This window comes from Mastomys coucha, unplaced genomic scaffold, assembly GCF_008632895.1.
Source record: "Mastomys coucha isolate ucsf_1 unplaced genomic scaffold, UCSF_Mcou_1 pScaffold16, whole genome shotgun sequence".
NCBI classification, from domain to species: domain Eukaryota; kingdom Metazoa; phylum Chordata; class Mammalia; order Rodentia; family Muridae; genus Mastomys; species Mastomys coucha.
The window spans coordinates 75,650,114-75,669,355 of NW_022196898.1; the positions used below are offsets into that span (position 1 = coordinate 75,650,114).

The 19,242-nt window shown below is 37.9% G+C and overlaps 1 long non-coding RNA gene across 1 annotated transcript in view; it reads left to right on the forward strand.

The window, feature by feature from the left end:
- LOC116094315 overlaps positions 1–5,737 on the forward strand; it is a 28,396-nt gene extending 22,659 nt beyond the window's left edge. The window contains exon 3 of the long non-coding RNA XR_004120043.1: positions 5,599–5,737. This is a non-coding gene — a long non-coding RNA (uncharacterized LOC116094315). The remainder of the gene's footprint in view (positions 1–5,598) is intronic.
- The last annotated feature ends 13,505 nt before the right edge of the window (positions 5,738–19,242 follow it).

Genomic DNA, 19,242 nt, shown 5'->3' on the forward strand with positions numbered 1-19,242 from the left:
CCTACGGAGATATTAGACTTTGGCAGTAATTTAATCAGATAATTTCAGTTTATGTTGCTTGTGTTTCCTTGTGTTTACTCTTCTAATAACTGCAATTATTCGCAGACTGACGTTACATTTTTCTTCCAGAATTGATGTGCTTAAATTGAAAAAATCCAATTGAATAAGAGCATGTAACGAGAAAAAGTAATCCATCGTTATTAAAAAAGGCAGCTTACCTTTATCTCGGTGTTAAATAGCACAAATCCGCGAGAGCCAGTGAATGTTTTGAAGTCAAAACGAAAGGCATTACCAAGGCTGAAGTGGATTTGTCACAGAGTTATATGAATTACTCCAGAAACAGGCTCTTCTATCTAGGAAGGGAGAGGGGACATAGGGAGAAATAAAACCAGAGAAAGGACATTTTATTTTTATGCCATCTCACCTGAGTGAAATATTTCTGCTTTAGACTTTTATGAAATGTTTAAAATGTGTAAAGTCCAAATGATTGAACTGCACAGATTTCTGTTGGAATTTACTACGCAGGGCATCATCACAGGAAGGAAGCTTGGAGTGATGTGTTTGATTGACAGCTTAGGGAACTGCCACAGAGTGCCATGTGTTTAGCCTGGGAACCCAGGACCCAGTGTACGCTGTGCTTACAGCCTTTTATGTTTGGCTCAATATTGTTGGTATGTTTCTGCAGGATTTATTAGCCATACCATTCTTGTGAGAAGACACAGTTGCTTACATCATTTTAAAAGCTTTTATTTTTTTCTCCCTAGCGAGAGCAACAAAGTCAAGATGTTTTCGGCATAGATTTTTAAATGAAGCAATTAAATGTTTGGATCTACTGAGGTTGTTGTGCCCTTGGATATATTTGCAGGGAAAATTACGAGCAGTGAGGAAACATGTTGATATTACAGGAAGCATGGAGGAGTTCGAGCTGAACGGTCAGAGTAACTACAGGAATCTGAGCACAAGGGCCTTCATGGATGCCTCAGTGTGGATTTTACTAACCAAGAGGGCTGTGACACTGTATCCATTATAGGCTTCAGTTGAATTCAGATGTGCGTCCTGAACAACCAGATGCTTGCAGAAAGCTACAACCAGGTTCATCGTGCAATTTTAGATAAATAGTCCTTTACAAATAAGAACTATGTATATATGTATACATATAGGAAGTGATTCAGAAAATAAAACAACAACAAAATCCCCAAACGAAAACAAACCAACACACGCAGTTTCTCTCAATAAATCTCATTCTAAAAGTTGTATGGCCTGATAGTTGTGTGGCCTCCTTTAATTCCAGAGGCAAAAAGATGTCTCTGAGTTCAAGGCAAGCCTGAACTACATAAAGAATTCCAGGTCAGCCAAAGCTGAGTAGAGGGACATTGTCTCTAAAACCATAGCAAAGGCAAACAAAACAGCTCATAGTAATTTCCTCATGTTAACCAAAAGAGGCTTTTCCCTTCTTTTTGCTCACTCTGCTGCAAATATGTTTATTTATATAACGCCACCATGGGTTAGATCCTGTTTCCGTAGTTTTGCTTTTTCAGAATGTTATTATGTAACTGGACTTACGCCGTAGGTAGGATTTTTCTTCTTATGAATATGAATTTGAGATTGTTCTTTGTCTTTCAATAGCCTGTTGGTTTGCTTATATTTATTTATTTAAACACAGAATAATACCCCACATTATCTAGATACACCTAGGAGTTTATTTACACACTATCCAAATGTAAAGATTAGCTTTAATCATCAACTTGACACAATTTTGAATCATCTAGAAAGAGTGTCTTAATGCACTGCCTAGGTCAGTTTGGCCTGTGGATGTGTCTGGGAAGGATTGTTTTGATTATGTAGTTGTGGGAATACCCAACCTAAATGTGGGCAGTGCCAATCCATGAGTTTGAGTTCCTATACATTTTGTGTTATAAGGGACATGGCCATCCTCAACTATGTAGAAACTGCCAAGCTAGCCAGGGCTATATAAATTGATATTTTATAAAACAAAATAAAAAAACCAACCAAACAAAACACAATAACAACAAAAACCCAAACCAAAAACCAAACTAAACCAAAAATCCAAAACCAACCAACCAAAAAAAAAAACCCAAAAACCTAAAAATATACATGAAGGTTTTAGACAACTGAGTGAATTGCATGCTAGGCTCTGGCTGTTTTTCAGTGACCGTGCCTGTGCCTATATTTTTATTGGATTCTTGTAACAAAGAAGAAATAAGCTTAATAGATGTTTTGGTTCAGGGCATTTACCCATAAAAAGACACTTGTGAATGTCCCCGAACTATTTAGTTTTCTATCACTTTGCCTATTTGAGTCACACTACAACAATGATTTGTGCAGTCCCACCCACATGCACTCACACTACAACAATGATTTGTGCAGTCCCACCCACATGCATTCAGGAGGCAGCTCTGAGTGTGAGGTTGACATACGCAGGCAGCTGAAAGGAATGGATCAGGAAGTCTCTCACATGGTGTCTTCACTAAGGGCAGGAAACTGAATGCATTGGCAAATGGTGGTTTCATTAAGGGCAGGAAACTGAATGCACTGGCGAATGGCTCAAGCAGACTAGGAGAGGAAGAGAGTGCTGGCGGCCCAGGGATGGAAAGGCACTGGGGATACTGAGAAGGAAGATGGGATAAGAGCTCCTGGAAGCCAAAGGAGAGCAAAGCTGCTTGAACCTGTCTTTCTTTTTTTTTTTTCTTTCTTTTTTTTTTTTTTAAGATTTATTTATTATTATAAATGAGTACACTGTAGCTGTCTTCAGACGCACCAGAAGAGGGCGTCAGATTTCATTATGGGTGGTTGTGAGCCACCATGTGGTTGCTGGGATTTGAACTCATGACCTTTGGAAGAGCAGACGTTGCTCTTACCCGCTGAGCCATCTCACCAGCCCCCTGTCTTTCTTTTTAAACTATTTTTTTTTTTTTTTTTTAGAATTTCATCCATGAGTACTATATTTATATCATTTTTAACTAACTTTCTCTACCTTCAGCTCCTCATATATCCCTAAGAGAGGGATATGGGAGGAGTTAAAGGAGGATAGCAATGCATTGAAATGATATAAATAGAATGAACATGCATGGGCACACACATGCATGAGCACACATATGCATGAGCATGCACACACATACATTCCTGCATGTGTGTATACAACCTGTCAAGTCCATTGAGTGTGTGTGTGTGTTTAGGACTTACCACTTAGTTTGTGGATTCTAGCTTTGAATCTGTAGATGTTAGTATAGAACCTGGAGTAACTGCAGAATCCAGGAAAGGAGAAGGGGCCATAGGAGAGATTGGAGGGGTAATAGAATGTAAATACTATGATGGGGAAAGTTGAAAACTGGGGAGGGGGTGGAATAAAAACACTAAGAATTTTTGAAAAGGTCACAGGGAAATATTATTTTGTTTATTTAGAAATACACACATAAGTATGTGTATACAATGAAGTTACATTACTTGAGATGACGATGCTCCCCTCCAGAGGTCGTAGAGTATTCAATAAAATCCCAGTGTCAGGCATGGGACTCCTCCCTTTCTGTCCTTGATAATGGAGAAATTCAGAAGACCCCCCAAACAATACAAGGTATTGATGTTGCTCTTTGCTGCCTCCCTGTTGGTGGAGGAAACACCGTGCACCTTGTACAGAGGACGAGGAGGAGCTGGCCTGCAAGCCACCTTCCTGAGCATCAGCTCTCAGGATCTGAGAGTGTCATGAACGCTGCCATGGGGAGACAAGCAATTGAAAACTCTTATGCAGCTGTAAAGCCTGCAAACCATAGCCATGGCCAGCCTAGCAGGGTATCCCCGAGGGTGCAATAGTGGCCCTTCTATCACTGGGGCAACCAACAGCTGTTTAGGCTAACATAAGAGGAGGAAACTCATGCCTGCTACTGTGAACCTAGCCAATTATCTATCAGTGGCTGACGAGGTTCCTTTTAACTGTGCTCTTGATATTTGTCCCCATATCGTTTTCCTTTATTATAACCATTATATAATAGCTAGGTTCACAAAATTAGGAACTTTCACAAATCGAGAAGCATCACTTACAGGTACTTCAGTATAAGCATGCTCTCTTGCCTTGTAAATAGTTTTAGAAAACACTCGTGCATTGAATGTTAGTGGAAGAGGAGATAGGGACAAGTCGTAGATTTTCAAACATAAGCTTTTTAAAAAGTCAAGTTATTTAAACTGAGGATATCTTTCTAGTCTTCGAGAGTTATTATAACAATGAGTGGGGAGTTTGATAAAGCTTTTGGTGGAATCTGTAGTAAGCTCTTTGTCACTCTACAGTGACATGATGTGACCCCATAGATCCTCCTGATGGTTATGTGTTCTTAACAGTAATCTGGAAAAGGTTTTAACATCTGAGCTCATTTGCATCTCTGATCAGCTTTTTGACATTACATTTCAGATTGCATGTAATGGATGTGTGCAGTAAGAGCATTAGTATGCTTAGCCCTTGTCACTGCAGTGTCTTATGTTTTTGAGAGTGATTTGCCTTTCTCCTTTCATTCGATTATTTCAGAGTTCTTCTGGGTAAGCAGACATTAGCTGAGTTATAAAGATTTTTTAGTGAACCTCTATAAACTCCTTATCCTCACACTAATGCTTTTTCCACTTTATATGGTTGTCTTTCCCCAAAACATGCACAATTCAAAAAAAAAAAAAAAACCACCCATTTTGGTAAAGTAACACGTGATTCTACAGCTCTGAACAGGTTAACTCATGTTAAGGGGCAAATATTAGTGGGAAAGGTGTATGGCAAATTAATATTTCCCCTCTAGAGTTTAATTTTATATTTAAAATGACGTTGTTATACTAATTTTTGAGTCGTGGGTTCCTGTTTCTGTGTAACGAAGTCTGACAGGCCTACCACTGGAAAATCTTGTCTGTTGCTGAAAATGCCCCCTATGTTCCTATGTTCCTCCAAAGCCCAGTTTTCCCTCCTTAACCCTGAAGACTCCTTTCTGGACCAACCTCATGGCTACTTTATTTCCTTTCAGAAATCTTTCTCCTTTCCCTCTCCAGAGGTCTCTGAGATCTTCATATTCCTCTAGGGCTGCTGAGGCCCATGAGAACATGGCTTTATCAAATCTGCTGGGAGACAAAAAGGCAACTGAGCAAAGAAACACAAGGCCAACACACAAAAACTGGGCATAGAGTAAATTTCAGTTGGGGATTATATTAGTCAGGATCAAGTTTCAAGCAACCAGAAGCTGAATTCAAACTTAAAAAAAATAGATATATAGACTCACATAATTGAACACATCAGGAATAGCAGTAGCTTCTAACATCACTGAGCCTGGAGAATCACAGTCTTCATTGTATTTTCTGTATTCTACATTTATGCATGCCTTTTCATTGGCTCCTTTTCTAGCCAGTCTGTTTTCTTATAGTAGAATAGAATGCAATGTCTAAAACTAAGACTGCTATGTGTAAATGTACTGTCAGATGGGTCATCTGAAGACAGGGCCAACTATTCAAATAAAAACACATAGGAACATGTGGGAAAATGTAGAAAGTGGTCTACAAGATGTGGCATAAATTTAGACTTCTATGTAATTATTTTATGTATAATTTGAATGACAGAAAGAAGAGGAAGAGATCGGAAGAAGCATGTTTACTGGCATGATGGCTGATGGCTGTGTACATTCAAAACTGACCGAAGACATCAACTCATAGATTAAAACATCTCAACAAACCTCACGAACAGATATATTAAAAAAAACAAAACAAAACACAACTACCTATTAAAAAACGACTCACATCATGACACAGCTCAAACAATAACCAAGAAAAGCCAAAACAAAACAAAACAACAACAATAATGAAAGTCCAAAACAAAAATCTAATTCAAAATGCAAAGAAAAACATTGAAGATCTGGGGTCGGGGTGGGAATTTGTAACTGTAAAAAAGTAACTTTATGACTTACAATGGGTAGCTGAGAATAGGCTAAAGACCTACGAGAGGGAAAAAATAGTAAGTGGCTGCCTGGAGTCTACACACTGAGAAAATATCCTCTTGAAATTAAGAACACTGTAAAGACATTTTAAGCAAATAAAGAGCTGAAAACCTTACCATGAGCAGACATGAGCTGACATAGATATTAAGAAGAATTTCAAAGGAATAGAGAACAGTCTTAGAAAAGGTAAGAGAATTATAGAAAGAAATGTATTAGACTAAAAGTGTTATTAGCAATGATAAAAGGAGAGATTTAGGAATTTTAATTAATTGAAGACTACTTGTATTAAAATATGAAGTATTTTAATGATCTATTTTAAATTACATATGTGTGTATGTCTGTCTGTCATATACACACATGACCGAAGGCACCTGTGGAGGCTAGAAGAGGAAGTTGGTTCTGTGGAGCTAAAGTTTCAAGTGGTGACAATTTGGTTCTCTGGAAAGGTCCATACAATTGAGACCTTGTTAGAAGAGTGGGCAACCAAGAATATGAACTATGACTATCAACAATGAAGGGCTTGTGATGTAGCTCAATGGCATAGTACTTAACATGCACAGGTCCCTGAGTTCAATCCCCAGCACAACCAGCAAAAAGCATTAGAGCCAGGGGGGGTGGTAATGCCAGCCCTCGTGAAGCAGAAGTAGCTGAGTCTCTATTAAGTTCAAGGCAGTCAGAACTACCTGGTGATGGTGAGACCCTGTCTCAATCAATCAGTCAATCATCAATCAATCAATCAATCAATCAATCGCTCTTTTCTTGTTGAGTTCTGATCCTTTATTTGGAGGATGGCTGCTCCCAACCTTATATAACACCAGTGCTAGGGGATCTTACTCCACATTTTGGTCTCTGAAAGCTCTATGGTTCACAGATATACATGCAGGCCAAACACTCACATATAAAATAATTTGAAAGTATAAATAATAAAAATGGCAATACTACTCAGATATTAAAGAGATCAAAAGGTAATGAAGGAGTGTTATAAGACAAATTGGCCTTAATAATTTTGTCAATATGAATAAATGTGTAACTTCTAAAATGAAAAAAAAAATAAACAGAAGTGAAAAATTAAATGCAAAATAATTTGTCCTTTACCTTTGATGTAGCATGCCATGTTTCTCTACTTATTATTAATCCACCTTTCATATTTATAGCCTCTAGTTAATCTTTTAGCACTTCTCTTTTCTATTATTTAAATTTTTATTTATTTATTTGCATACACATATGCTCTATCTACATCTTTATCTATGTACCACATGCATGCAGTGTCCACAGGGGCCAGAAGAGGGCGTTTGATCGCCTGGGACTGGAGTTACAGACTTTTGTGAGTTACCATGTATGTGCTGAGAATTGAACTAGAGTCTCTGGAAGAGTAGCCAGTGCTCATAACCGCTGAGCCATCTCTTTATCTCTCTTTTCTATTCTGCAAGTTCTTCAAATTTGCCTGACTGCAACACTTTCTTTGTTGGATTATTTTACTTTCTGGTTTAGATCTCTTCTAGCCTCTAATTCTTTCCTGAGTATTTTTACTCATTAATCATTTATTTTCTTCTTTGTTTGTTTGTTTGTTTCTTTCTTTCTTTCCTTCCTTCCTTCCTTCTTTCTTTCTTTCTTTCTTTCTTTCTTTCTTTCTTTCTTTCTTTCTTTCTTTCTTTTTGAAACAGGGTTTCTCTATGTAGCCTTAGCTTTTTTGGAACTCACTCTGTAGACCAATCTGGCTGGCTTTGACCTCAGAGATTTGCCTGCCGCTGCTTCTGAGTGCTGGGATTAAAGGCTTGCTGCCACCACCACCATCCATAGGTCGTTAGCCTTCTCAAAGCACTATTTTAAGCATCACCATGCTTCCTAAGCAAGCCTTTAGTTTCATACTAAGCCTTAGAGCATCTCCATCCATTTTCCTTTTCCTTCTCACAGTGGTTCCAAAAGTGTGGTTCTAGAATCCACAGCATGGATCTACCATCCTCAGATCTGTTCATGCAACTTTCCCCTCTCCATTACAGATTTAACTGAAAGAATTTCCGAGGTATTTTAATAAGATCTTCTGGAGTCTGCAGAATTTAAGAAACATTGCTCTGTACATATGGAAATATAACGTTGAGCTTTCCCTAAATGATCTATGTGGGCTGCCCCTGGTGCCCATATGCACATTTATTTATCTCTTAGTTTGCTACCACTTTTGAATGACTAACACACATGTTTATTAACACACATCCTTTCAGATTTGTATTTGACCTTCCCAAAAGTATCATAAATCATTTGAGCCAGAAAACATTTAATATAGATTTACACGTGACATGCTGTGAATTTACAAAACCTACCAGAATATTCAGGCACATTTGTTTTTCATTGTTGCCGTAACATATTACCACATTTAAACAACACCCACGTCTCTCTCAATTTTCATGTGAGTGGGAAGTCCTGAAATGTTAGGTAGGGCTCCACTGCTGAGAGTCTCTGAGGGACAACTCGTGGCATAGATTGGGTGTGTTCTTCACTGGCAGCTCAGGAAAGGGGTACTTCAACTTTTAGGTTGTTGTACAAATTCAGGACTTATGGCTACAGGACTGTCTTTCCTGTTTCCCTATTGGATTTTAGGGGAATAGTCTTTGTTTCTAGAGGAAGCTCATATTCTTCATGCTTTCTATAGGCCTCTCTAACTATAGGCTATGAAGGGTACTCTTCTTATGTTAAAGAGAGTGATTTTAATTACAATTTTCAAAAATCTGCCCCTCTAACCAGGCATGTTATCACATATGCTTAGAGTTCAGGAATTAGGGGATGGCATGTTTGGGCATCCACATCCTGTCTATACCATCAGACAGTTTTTATATGGTCATAAAAATATTCAATCTAAAATAATAAATTCTGTATGTATTTATAGTACAAAACCAACTAAAAGCAAACAACAGCACAGACGCTTGTACTCGCAGCCAGAGAACTCTTCTCTGTAGGCAGAATTGGGAAAAGAAAACAGAAAGCAAATCTGAAAGCCCTTCTCAGTTGTGGTGATGAAAAACAAACTTTGTATCGAACACACCTAGATACTTCTGTTCACAGCACTGATGCTGTTCCTACTTCAATAGTTTCTGCACAACGGCTTCTTTCTTTGAGAACCCTATGTCCCCACTGTAGGTTTGCTGAGCCCCATTTTTGTTTATCTTAAGACAGGTCACTATAAACAAACATGCCAAATTTGGTCTAACCTTCTCAAGTCTAGTGTAACAGAAAGCATATCAAAGCTTTATCCTTATTTATAGAGTAGGACATAAGTAGGCCAGCTGAGTAGTGAGAATTTTGGTTTCTTAAAAAACCCAGTCATCTTACATACTGTGCTTTTGTTTTAATCCCAGGTGTGGGATATGGGACTGCTTTAGATTGTCCACAGCCATTAACTATGATTGTCTTGTGCTCTAGGAGGGGTATGGTCTTTGCCAGATGCACATAGTTTAATTCTGGGAACACTGGAGAGAAAATAAATGCCAGAGTCTTGAGAGGGGTGGAGGCACTTGAAATGATAATAATAATAATAATAATAATGATAATAATAATAATAATAATGAGAATACAAAGAAGGAGTAGGAGGAGGTAGAAGAGGAGGAGAGGAAGAGAAGAAGGAGGAGGAGGAAGAGGAGAGGAAGAGAGAGAGGAGGAAGAGGAGGAGGAAGAAGGAGAAGAAGAAGAAGAAGAAGAAGAAGAAGAAGAAGAAGAAGAAGAAGAAGAAGAAGAAGAAGAAGAAGAAGAAGAAGAAGAAGAAGAAGAAGAAGGCTGCTCCCCGGCTGCTCCTGGTTACTGTTGTTGCAGTTTATCAAGTGATTGTGAGCAATGTGGGCAAAGAGGCAAGGAAGAACTTAGAGATAGCCTCACTACAAAGACTGGACTTGTCCTAAGGAACTCTACAGCACTAATCATCAGGAAATAGTCTACAGAGGTCTATATCTCCTTTCCCCCTTGACTGTCTTACTCTCCTACCTAGTGTTTGGGTGCTGTGCTGGAAGGGATTAGGGTGCAATAAGGATTGGAAGGGAGTAGAGGTATAAGAACCCAATAAAGAAGCCCTCAAAATAGCACTAACACAGCTGGAGCATGACAGTCATGCTTTGAAAAGCTCTGACATCTCTGGAACAAACCTAAGGTATTATTATCACCAGTAACAAGTACCCTGTATTGTTGTTGTAAGCACTGTCATTTTATTTCTGTCTATAAATAAGAAGGGATAAGATGGACTATTGGATATCTGTTTAACAGGGCTTAATTATTTGTTATGGGACTTTATGGTATATTTAATAAAATTAATGAGATTCTGATTACTTGAGCCTGCCACTCTCCCTGGCTGAAAAGTCTCTTTGATAAGGAGTAAAGCAAGATTGTCAGTTTCCTTATGAGAATTACAGGGTTTGAGGATTAGTCAACTGAGAATTGTTGAGGTCCTTCTCTAATTAATGTCTTCCCACTGATGTTTGCCCTAATCTCCCCTTTTATTACATTTATTACAGTGCTTCAGTGGGATGTCTGTGTGGCGAGGAAGATCTATTAAATAAAGTTACTGTTCGGTTAGTGAAATCGCAATAAAGAGCTAATTCTGTGTTTGCTGCCTTGTTAATTCCCTTTAATTTAAAAAGCCAACTAGAGGCAGGGAACATACTTTACACAGAGAGAAGAACTGGGCAGGAAGCTAGGTGACCCACTCTCAATCTTGGCTTTGCAACCTTGGGCCAGTTATTGAAATAGTTTGGCCAACGTGGCCTTTAAAACAACCTTGTCAAAACTAAGTAATTTCATAAATTAGAAAGTTCATTTGCTTAGTGTTTTTTGAGTTTTATTTATTTCCTACTCTGAGTTTTGCTCCTTCTCCTTGTGTGTGCTGTGTTGTAAGTGCACATGTGTGTGTGGGTGTGTGTGCCATGCAGTCTCGAGGAGAGGATATTGAGTGTCTTCAACTCTTGTTTGACAGTCACTGAAGCTAGTGTTTGCTGTTAGGGTGAGGCCGGCTGGCCAGTCTTGGATCTGATGTTTTCACTTCCCAAAGCTGGGGTTGCTGGCACACATAGCTTTGCCCAATTTTCACATGAGTCCTGGGGATGGATTTGAACTCACGTCCTCTTGCACTCTTATATTTTTTGCTATTCTTTCTTACTTGGTTTTGTTATTTTGTTGATGTAACTGTTCTATAGTTTTATGTCATTCATTGTTCAAAAATCTTTCACATATAGTCTAAATTTCAAGGCTTTCTAAATTCTGGGTTATCTTTTAGCATTGTTTCCTCCACTTTAGTAAGAAATATCTTGCCCCTAATTCCACCTGGGAGTCATTTTGCTTGCTATTATTGAATATATTTGTTTTATTCTGGGCTTTACTCCCGCTATAGTAATTGTGTGATACTCTAACCTTCCCAGCCCTATTCCCCTTTCCCCACAGCACACAAACACATACTTTTCTCCCCATGTACTGGAATTTGAACTTATTATTCAAGGTCAACTCAGAAGGTGTTTCCTTTTTGCTGGTTTCTACGATTAATTCCAATTAGAACCAATCTGCTTTCCCCCAGGGTCCCTCAGGGCTGACACTGACACAGCTCCATCACAACCATGTAGCATGTAATGTTTCTTTGATGTGTGTGCTTTCTAAGCAGTGTGATTGGCCCTGGGGATGGCACACAGAAGCAAGATAGATGTGACCTCTGTTCTAAAGAACATTCTTACCTTCAGGAGGAGACCTATGGTAATGTGATTATACAAATCCGGACAAGAAAACGAAAGAAACACCCCTTCAATTTAGTCACCATGTCTCAGCCCCTCGAAATACATCAAGAATTTAAAAAAAAAATAAGGTGTTTGCAAAACTGACCATGTTATTTCTACATAAATATGATTTGGACAAGTGCCTGAAGTTTTAGATTTGAGTTATGATTTAAATTGGTCTCCAAGCTCACCCTAGACTGAAGAACAATTGGTCATTTTCTCCAACTTCTTACTATTTTCAGAGTCCAGTAGGAAAGGAAGTTAGATTATGTTAAGTGCTAGAATAAGCATCCCATAGTTGATTTTAAATCTCAGAGAATTGGGGAGTACTTTTTTTTTAATTAAAGGAAACTGCCTTTCCTTGATGTCTTATGGTCAGCCTGCATCATATCTTCTTTTTAACCAAAATATAATTTGAAAACAGAGAATTTTTATTGCTTTTGTACAATACTTTAAATATGATATTAAAATAAAAGTACTCTGGACATGGTAGAAAGCATTTAATGGGGCTGGGTTAGGTGTTACTCTTCAGCTCAAGGAACCGAAAGTAAGCTGGCATATCTGCCTGCAGCCATGTACATTCCAATCAGTTCTTTACTGATCAAAGGAATATGGGTTTCCAAAGATGTAGGTGTTTTTGATTGTTTCATTTCTTTGTTTAATGTCAGATGCAGAATTGTTATGATACTTTTTAAATACTACAGGCTAGACTACAAAGATTATATCATCAATAATAGCAAAGTAGCAGAAACTCCGCTGGTCCCAAGTTTACAGTCAATCCCAGAGCCACGAAGGGAAAAGTAGCTAGAAAATTTAGCATGGTGGAGAGACCAGGTGTTGGAAAACCTTAGGACCAAGCACAGAAGGAAAGGTACAAAGAGTAAACCAAAGACTAGCTCTCAGCCTCACGCATTTGATTTTTTTTTTTTGTAATGCATACTTAGCCAAACATCTTACAACCAAGAGGGAATAATACATACTTTCTTCAGCCAATAATCTGTGAAATATAGTTTTATAGCCTGTAAGTTAATGTAATATGAACATTCACCACCTCAATCTTATTGAGGTAAGTCTGCACAAATCACAAAAATGAAATGAATTCTGAATAAGTACTGTTTTGGTTTCAGTTTAATTTTTTTCTTTAATGCGGGTATAATATAGAAGCATTAAAATGATATATTAAGAAAAAGTCGACTATCATTAGTGCTTGACTCAGTAATTTTTATCCACTTGCAAAGAAATGTAACCTGTAATCGGCAAAACGCCGTGTTGGGCTTTCAGGGGTTTGTGTCCTTACTTTCGCTTCTGATGATAAATGACTGTGGGAAACTGTCCGATGTGAACAAATGCCAAACAGAGGTACAGAAGTCGGAGAGGAGAAGAGGAGAAGAAGGAGAGAAGAAACAGCTCAAAGCAATCAGGAGGCTGTGTCAGATCTCCAGTCGTGATCTTCCACTTCAAAGAAACATCTAGATGTCCGCTTCTTAGAAAGTGCAGAGCAAATACCTTGGGTCCAGTTCCTTATTTGAGAGGACAAAGGACGCATTCAGGTAAATGTCAAGATGACCTAGAGAAATTTAAAAAGTGTAGTTTCACTATCATACTCTACAATGTTTATTAATTAAAAAATAATTCTACTAAGTCTTTGGATGCATGTCAATATTTAGTTAATTAACAGAATACTTTCACAGACAGAAACAATAGATTTAAATAACTTTGCAGATGCCCAAGTGCTAAGGAGACAAGTGAGCAGGGTTCATGTCTCTCAATTATCCTTAGTTCAGGCTTTTTAAAAGGCAAATGACAATAATGGTCTTGATAGAATCATATGCCTTGATTTAATAGATGAAAGAAACATTTTAGATGTAACAAAGCTTTCCCCCACCCAATTATCCTTTTCCGTTTTGTCATGAAACTAGGGAAACTGTTCTCTGTGAAGTATCCCGGTTTCCAGGAAAAGGAACTGTCCTTTGGAAATAGGTGGCCATGAGGCAATTTGTTTTGTATCGTTTCTCCCTTTTCCTGTTTCTGGAGTGGCCAAATTTAGGAAGAATCTGTTATATAATATGTATAAACATTTTGAAGGCCAACATTACATTTGTTGCAACCAGGCAACTGTTGCAAAGTAATACAGATTTATTAGCAGCTATTTTCACAAAGATTCCATTTAATAATGTTGGTGTAGCCTCTGTAATTTATTTGATTAATAATATTTGATCTGAACCCAAATGGTGACTTCTCACATATATGACAGAAGTAATGAGCCGTGGAAGAAGAAGTCTTCAGATGGTCACCAATAACCACTGCTTAGTTAATCCTTTAAATAAACTGGAGTGCAGAATGTGTCCCTTTGAAGTCATAAATAATGTATATTTTTCTTTTGACTTTTAATAAGCCAGTAGGGTTCATCTCCCAGTCTCCAAACACATATATTTTATTATGGGCCTCTGCAGTTTACTTTAATTACTGTGTCTGAGTACTTTGGGAGACTTAGCCCCACTGAAAACAAACAGAGTCTTACCATCTATAAAACATTAGCTCCCTTTGGTTTCTCCTGACGCAGCGGGGGAGGCTCAGCGAGAAACACATGGTGTAAGTAAACACTCATAATTGCATTAGCATTCTCTGGTGGATTGGTAATTCAAGCTCTGCTCCATGCTATTGTAGGAGCAGTTAGAACAGGTTTACCCATCTTGTGGTCTGCTGGGAGTTTCATCAAATTCCATGTGAACAGAACTTAAGTAAGTGACGCATGTCCTGGAACCTGCTTGCGGGAGGGACATTTGAGGTTAATCGGAAGTATGGGACTGCTGGGATCATTTTGCTTCTTCCCATTAGTTTGGCATTTTTTCCCCATGTTCTTTAATATTGTTGGTTTCAGTCAAGTCACTGGACGACTTCCCGCTGTTTACTATGACTGCACAGCACTATGAACAACTGGTTGACAAACATTTTAGGTTTCCAGTCATCTAGTTTAGATGAGGGTGCTCAAATACACTTATCAATAGAAGAAGCATGCTGATGGCAGATGGGATTAATGTATTACTTAAAAAAAAAACAAGAAAAAAAAAACAAGAAAAAAAAAAAGAAAAAACCAAAAAAAACCTAGCGGTTGGAACTCCAGGATTTTAATAACTGCTTTGTACAGTGCCACTCTGTGCCTTTCAGTTTACTAGTCCACCATTGGCTTAGAATAATTTCTGACTTGTCTATGTGCATAGACAACACGAATGCAAAATATTGCATTGTAGAAGGCGTGCGACTGACTTCGGTATAATATTGAGCCACATCATTCATCACAAGTCCTTTGTGGACCCAAATGTCCACTCATTTCACTAGCTTCTGCATACTTCCCCATGGTTTGTGTTCTAAACTAGTAAAAATTTACCTTGCTTTTGAATTTTTCATTTGTTTACTTGTTTTGTATGGTTTTTGTCTTTTGTTATTATTATTATTATTATTATTATTATTATTATTATTATTATTTGCTTTTTCTGTTTGTCTTGTGGCTCAGCTTTTTTTTTTTTTAAGCACCTATTGTTGAAAACAGGCAAAGTCCCTTCATGTGTTCTGCTGTCTTTTTGGCACTCCTGTTAAAATAAACCAAATTACCATTGTGATTGTGATTAGATACCTCCCACAGTAGCTTTCCAATAAAAGTGTAATTCAAGAAATATGATCTTACAATTTCTGGTGGAAATATCAAGAAAGAAACAGATGAAGCATGTTTACAAATTGACTAACATTTTTATTTGTTAAAAGATCTTTAGTTTGTGTCTTGGAATAGATTATAAATGTTAAAACCATCAATGACTTATAAACATTTAATTTCTTCATGGTCATCAAGAACACAAAGTTTATCTTACTAAAATATATTAAGAGCACGTGTAGAAAATATTATTCCAATCTATAATCAACATTAAGAATTTATTAAGGGTATATTATATAGTTTTTTGCACTAAATATTTGAAATCCAGTGTATATTGCTTTTAAAGCTGGTTCAGTAAACCACTTGTGACTAGTGGGTACCATATTGGTAAGTAAGATTATCCTTTTTCATACAGATGAAAGAACTGAATGGCTAAAAAGTAAATATGGTGAAAATTGTAAAATAACCCACACAATCTAAGTTCCTCTGTAGACATATCCTTAGCATCCATCCCCCTTTCGGGACTGAACTTTCCTGTATCCTTTGCAGATTTTTATATTCCTACTTGGTTCTCTTAGGCTCTGATGTCATTTCACTGGTTTCTCAGGTTTTCTCTAATTTCTCTCCAGAGATAATCTGAGTATCTCCCTTGGGTGCTCTGCCTGCATCATGGAGATTATGAATCGCATGTGGGCATCTGTGATGGCAAGCTGAGACAGTGTTTGTGTGAAAGGGACCTAACAAGCCAAGAAAGAGTTAGGTGGAAGTGTCAGCTTTTAAACATAAAAAGGAGAGGAATTTGTTTATACTTGGGCCCTGCATCGCAAGGGCATGCCTTGCTAGTGGAGGGACTCTAGCCTAGGGAACATGTGGGAGCTTTGATGTTGGAGGAGTCAGCTGAATTGTCAGGAACTGTTGTTTTCATTTTCTTCTCCATGTCTCATATTTTAGAAGTTAATTTACTTTCTATGTAGAACATATATTTTTTTTTAAAAAAAATATGCTCCATGTACTCTCGAAAGCTCTATAGGTTTTTTTGTAATTCTGCTTAAGAAAAACTCTTTCTAAGAACCATGTTATATTTAGGGGGAAATATGTACGATTGCGTCTTACTGGTGGTCAGCCATTAGGCGAATAAATGTTACTTGTAGAGCTTCCCATCGGTAACCTGCTGTATGTACAAAGACATTTCTATCTGGTTGTAGCTGTCTCACTTCCATCGACTCTGTAAGAATTGAGTTTACAGACTGCACATAGATGCGTATTTTCAAGAATGTCAATTGTAAAAGCAAAACAAATCTGATCATCCAGGTAGAAAATGAAGTCGTTCAGGGTATCAATTTTAAAATGTTATTACATTCATAGAATGACTCAAAACATTGTATTATTTAACTTGCAGAGCTAATGTTAGTCAAAATGAGTCCATTCATTAATTAGATTTTTGTTGTTGTTGTTGTTGCTGGCCACAATTATTTAAGGCTATACATTCTGTCTCATTTTTGTGAGAACACCCAGGCTTTTAAAATTCTTTTAAAAACATGTATAAATAATGCAAATTCAATTGTATGCTTGAAGTTTTTGTATATGGCTTAATGCATGCAACATATATTTTACATATATTGCACAGACTATAAATAAATAAATGTATCAATTATCAAGTGAAAATATATATTATATTAACTTGTAAAGTAGACCATGTCATCCATGAGTTTTGAGGATTCTTTTAAAACATAAAATCTGACACAGAATTCACGGCTTAGACATTTTCTTATGTAGTTTTCAGTATTTGATCAAGTCCTATGTTTCATATTGCCTCCTGGAAATTTTTTTTAATTAAAATTGGAAAAAGTATACTGATATATACCTTAGGAAGATGCAATTTCTTAAGATGAAAAAACCTTGATAATATAAATAATGCAATAGAACAAGATCATTTTTCTTAAACATTTAAATCAGCGAGTCATATGGCAATTTTTAATTGGAATTATGAGGCCTAAATAATATTGTACTTTGAATAATGGTTTTTCAAGAGTAACTGTAAAGTAATAAATGTTTTCTACAATTTACCTAGGCTTTTTAGGTATGTATTAGCATCATTTTAATATCATGAAGGCGATCATCTGTCAGAACTTTGAAGATTTTCACCTGATTACTAAATGGACAGTGTCAACTGGTTCTTTGAGTGACATCCATACATTCTTTCCCAGTGATTTTCTTTAGCTTTGGAAGCCAGGCCATCTTTGCAAAGACTCGATGTTTGTCTCCTGCCAAGGTTTGAGCTGCCTGATAAGAACACCCAGAGGCTTAAGGAAGGTGCCTGAGAGACTCGAATGGCTGGTGAGGAATCAAAACTATGCTTTAATCCTGTGTTCATTTTCATATCACAAAAGGTACTGCAGAACGACTGGCATTCGTAAAAGAAAAAGGCAAGCTCAATTAAAAACCAGCCTCTAATCCCTTCTGCCTGGGTTTAGAACCGGAGCCAAAAGAAATAGTGTTTTAACAGGTACATGCACCCCCGGGGGAAGCACACTCCGACCACCTAGCTGGTGAGATGAGAAGATAATAGGATCCCGTTGTATCAGTGGCCCAACAAATTGAACTCCAAGAAGGGTGGCTGACAAGGGGCCATAGAACTAGTGGGTGGCCATCAAAAGACTGTACTTTGTGACACCGGCTGCGTATGTGTTACGGCCAATACATGCCATCTTTCTCAGCAGTTTTCTGCCATGGCAGGGAAGACATCCATGTCGCTATTTGAGAAGACCTTAGAGTGGGTACCTTGGCATGATCAGAGAGCCATTTCCAACTCACTGAAGAACAGCCGGATCTGCTAACCGCTAATTAGCCTAATTGACACCAAATGGAAGGAGTGACTCAGCTGTTGCAAAGACTCTGCCTAATGGCGGTGTTGTATCTCAGGTGTCTGAATAAGAGATGCTTATTAACTGCACCTCTGTAAGAGAAACCTCCGCATTAGATCAATATTGGGGAAGTTGAGGATTAAAGCACGAATTAATCTGTCAGTTTGTCCCGCCCCGTCAGCGCTCTTGTCCTCAGGAATACCGACAAGCCTGGGTTGCCTGATTTAAACTCCATTATTGCCACAGTGGGAGGCTGGCCGATGGGTTCAACTGCCAACCATAGGGTTTCTTGAGCACACTTTGAGTGCTAACAAAGTCAAAGAAGATAAAAAGCCAAGAAGAAATTCAGGAGAGAGTGCTCGCTATTGAGGATACAAACTTAGGGTTAGGCTCTGATCACAAGAAAGCAGTAGTTTTCATCAGTACAAATTTGTTTTCCGTTCAAGATATTGGTGTTCAGCTGATAGAGCAGGCGTCGAGTGTGGCGTAACAAGACAAAGTGTTCAAAGCCTGCATGCTGAAGTAAATTAACTACAAGTTATGACGAAACGCCCAAAGTCAACCAACTTTAGCTGGAGTTAGTTATCTTCTTATGCTGAAAGGTTAATTTCTGAAGCTAACAGGGAGGGGAAAATAATTAGCATAATCCCAACTCTCCAGAAGGGAGAGTTTTCTCCTTCCAGGTAGTTGCATGCTGGCCATGAGATGTATTCTAAGAGCACTTTCATTGGAGTGGTCATGGACACATGTTTATAGTCCCAGACAGTGATCTTAAGCTGGCACCATTCATTCATTCATTCATTCATTCATTCATTCATTCATCTGATAAGCACTCCTGCTTCATACGTCACTAAACTAGAGTACAGACTAGCCAGTCAGACACCAGCTTAGCTTCAAGAAGGATATTTCCACTGAAATTTATGGGAAACAGTAATATCAGCGGGGCTTAGAAAACGGAAGAAAGTTGGGAACAATGTGTGTTTTTAAAGAAATGAAGTTAGTGAGTTGGCGCCTCCTAA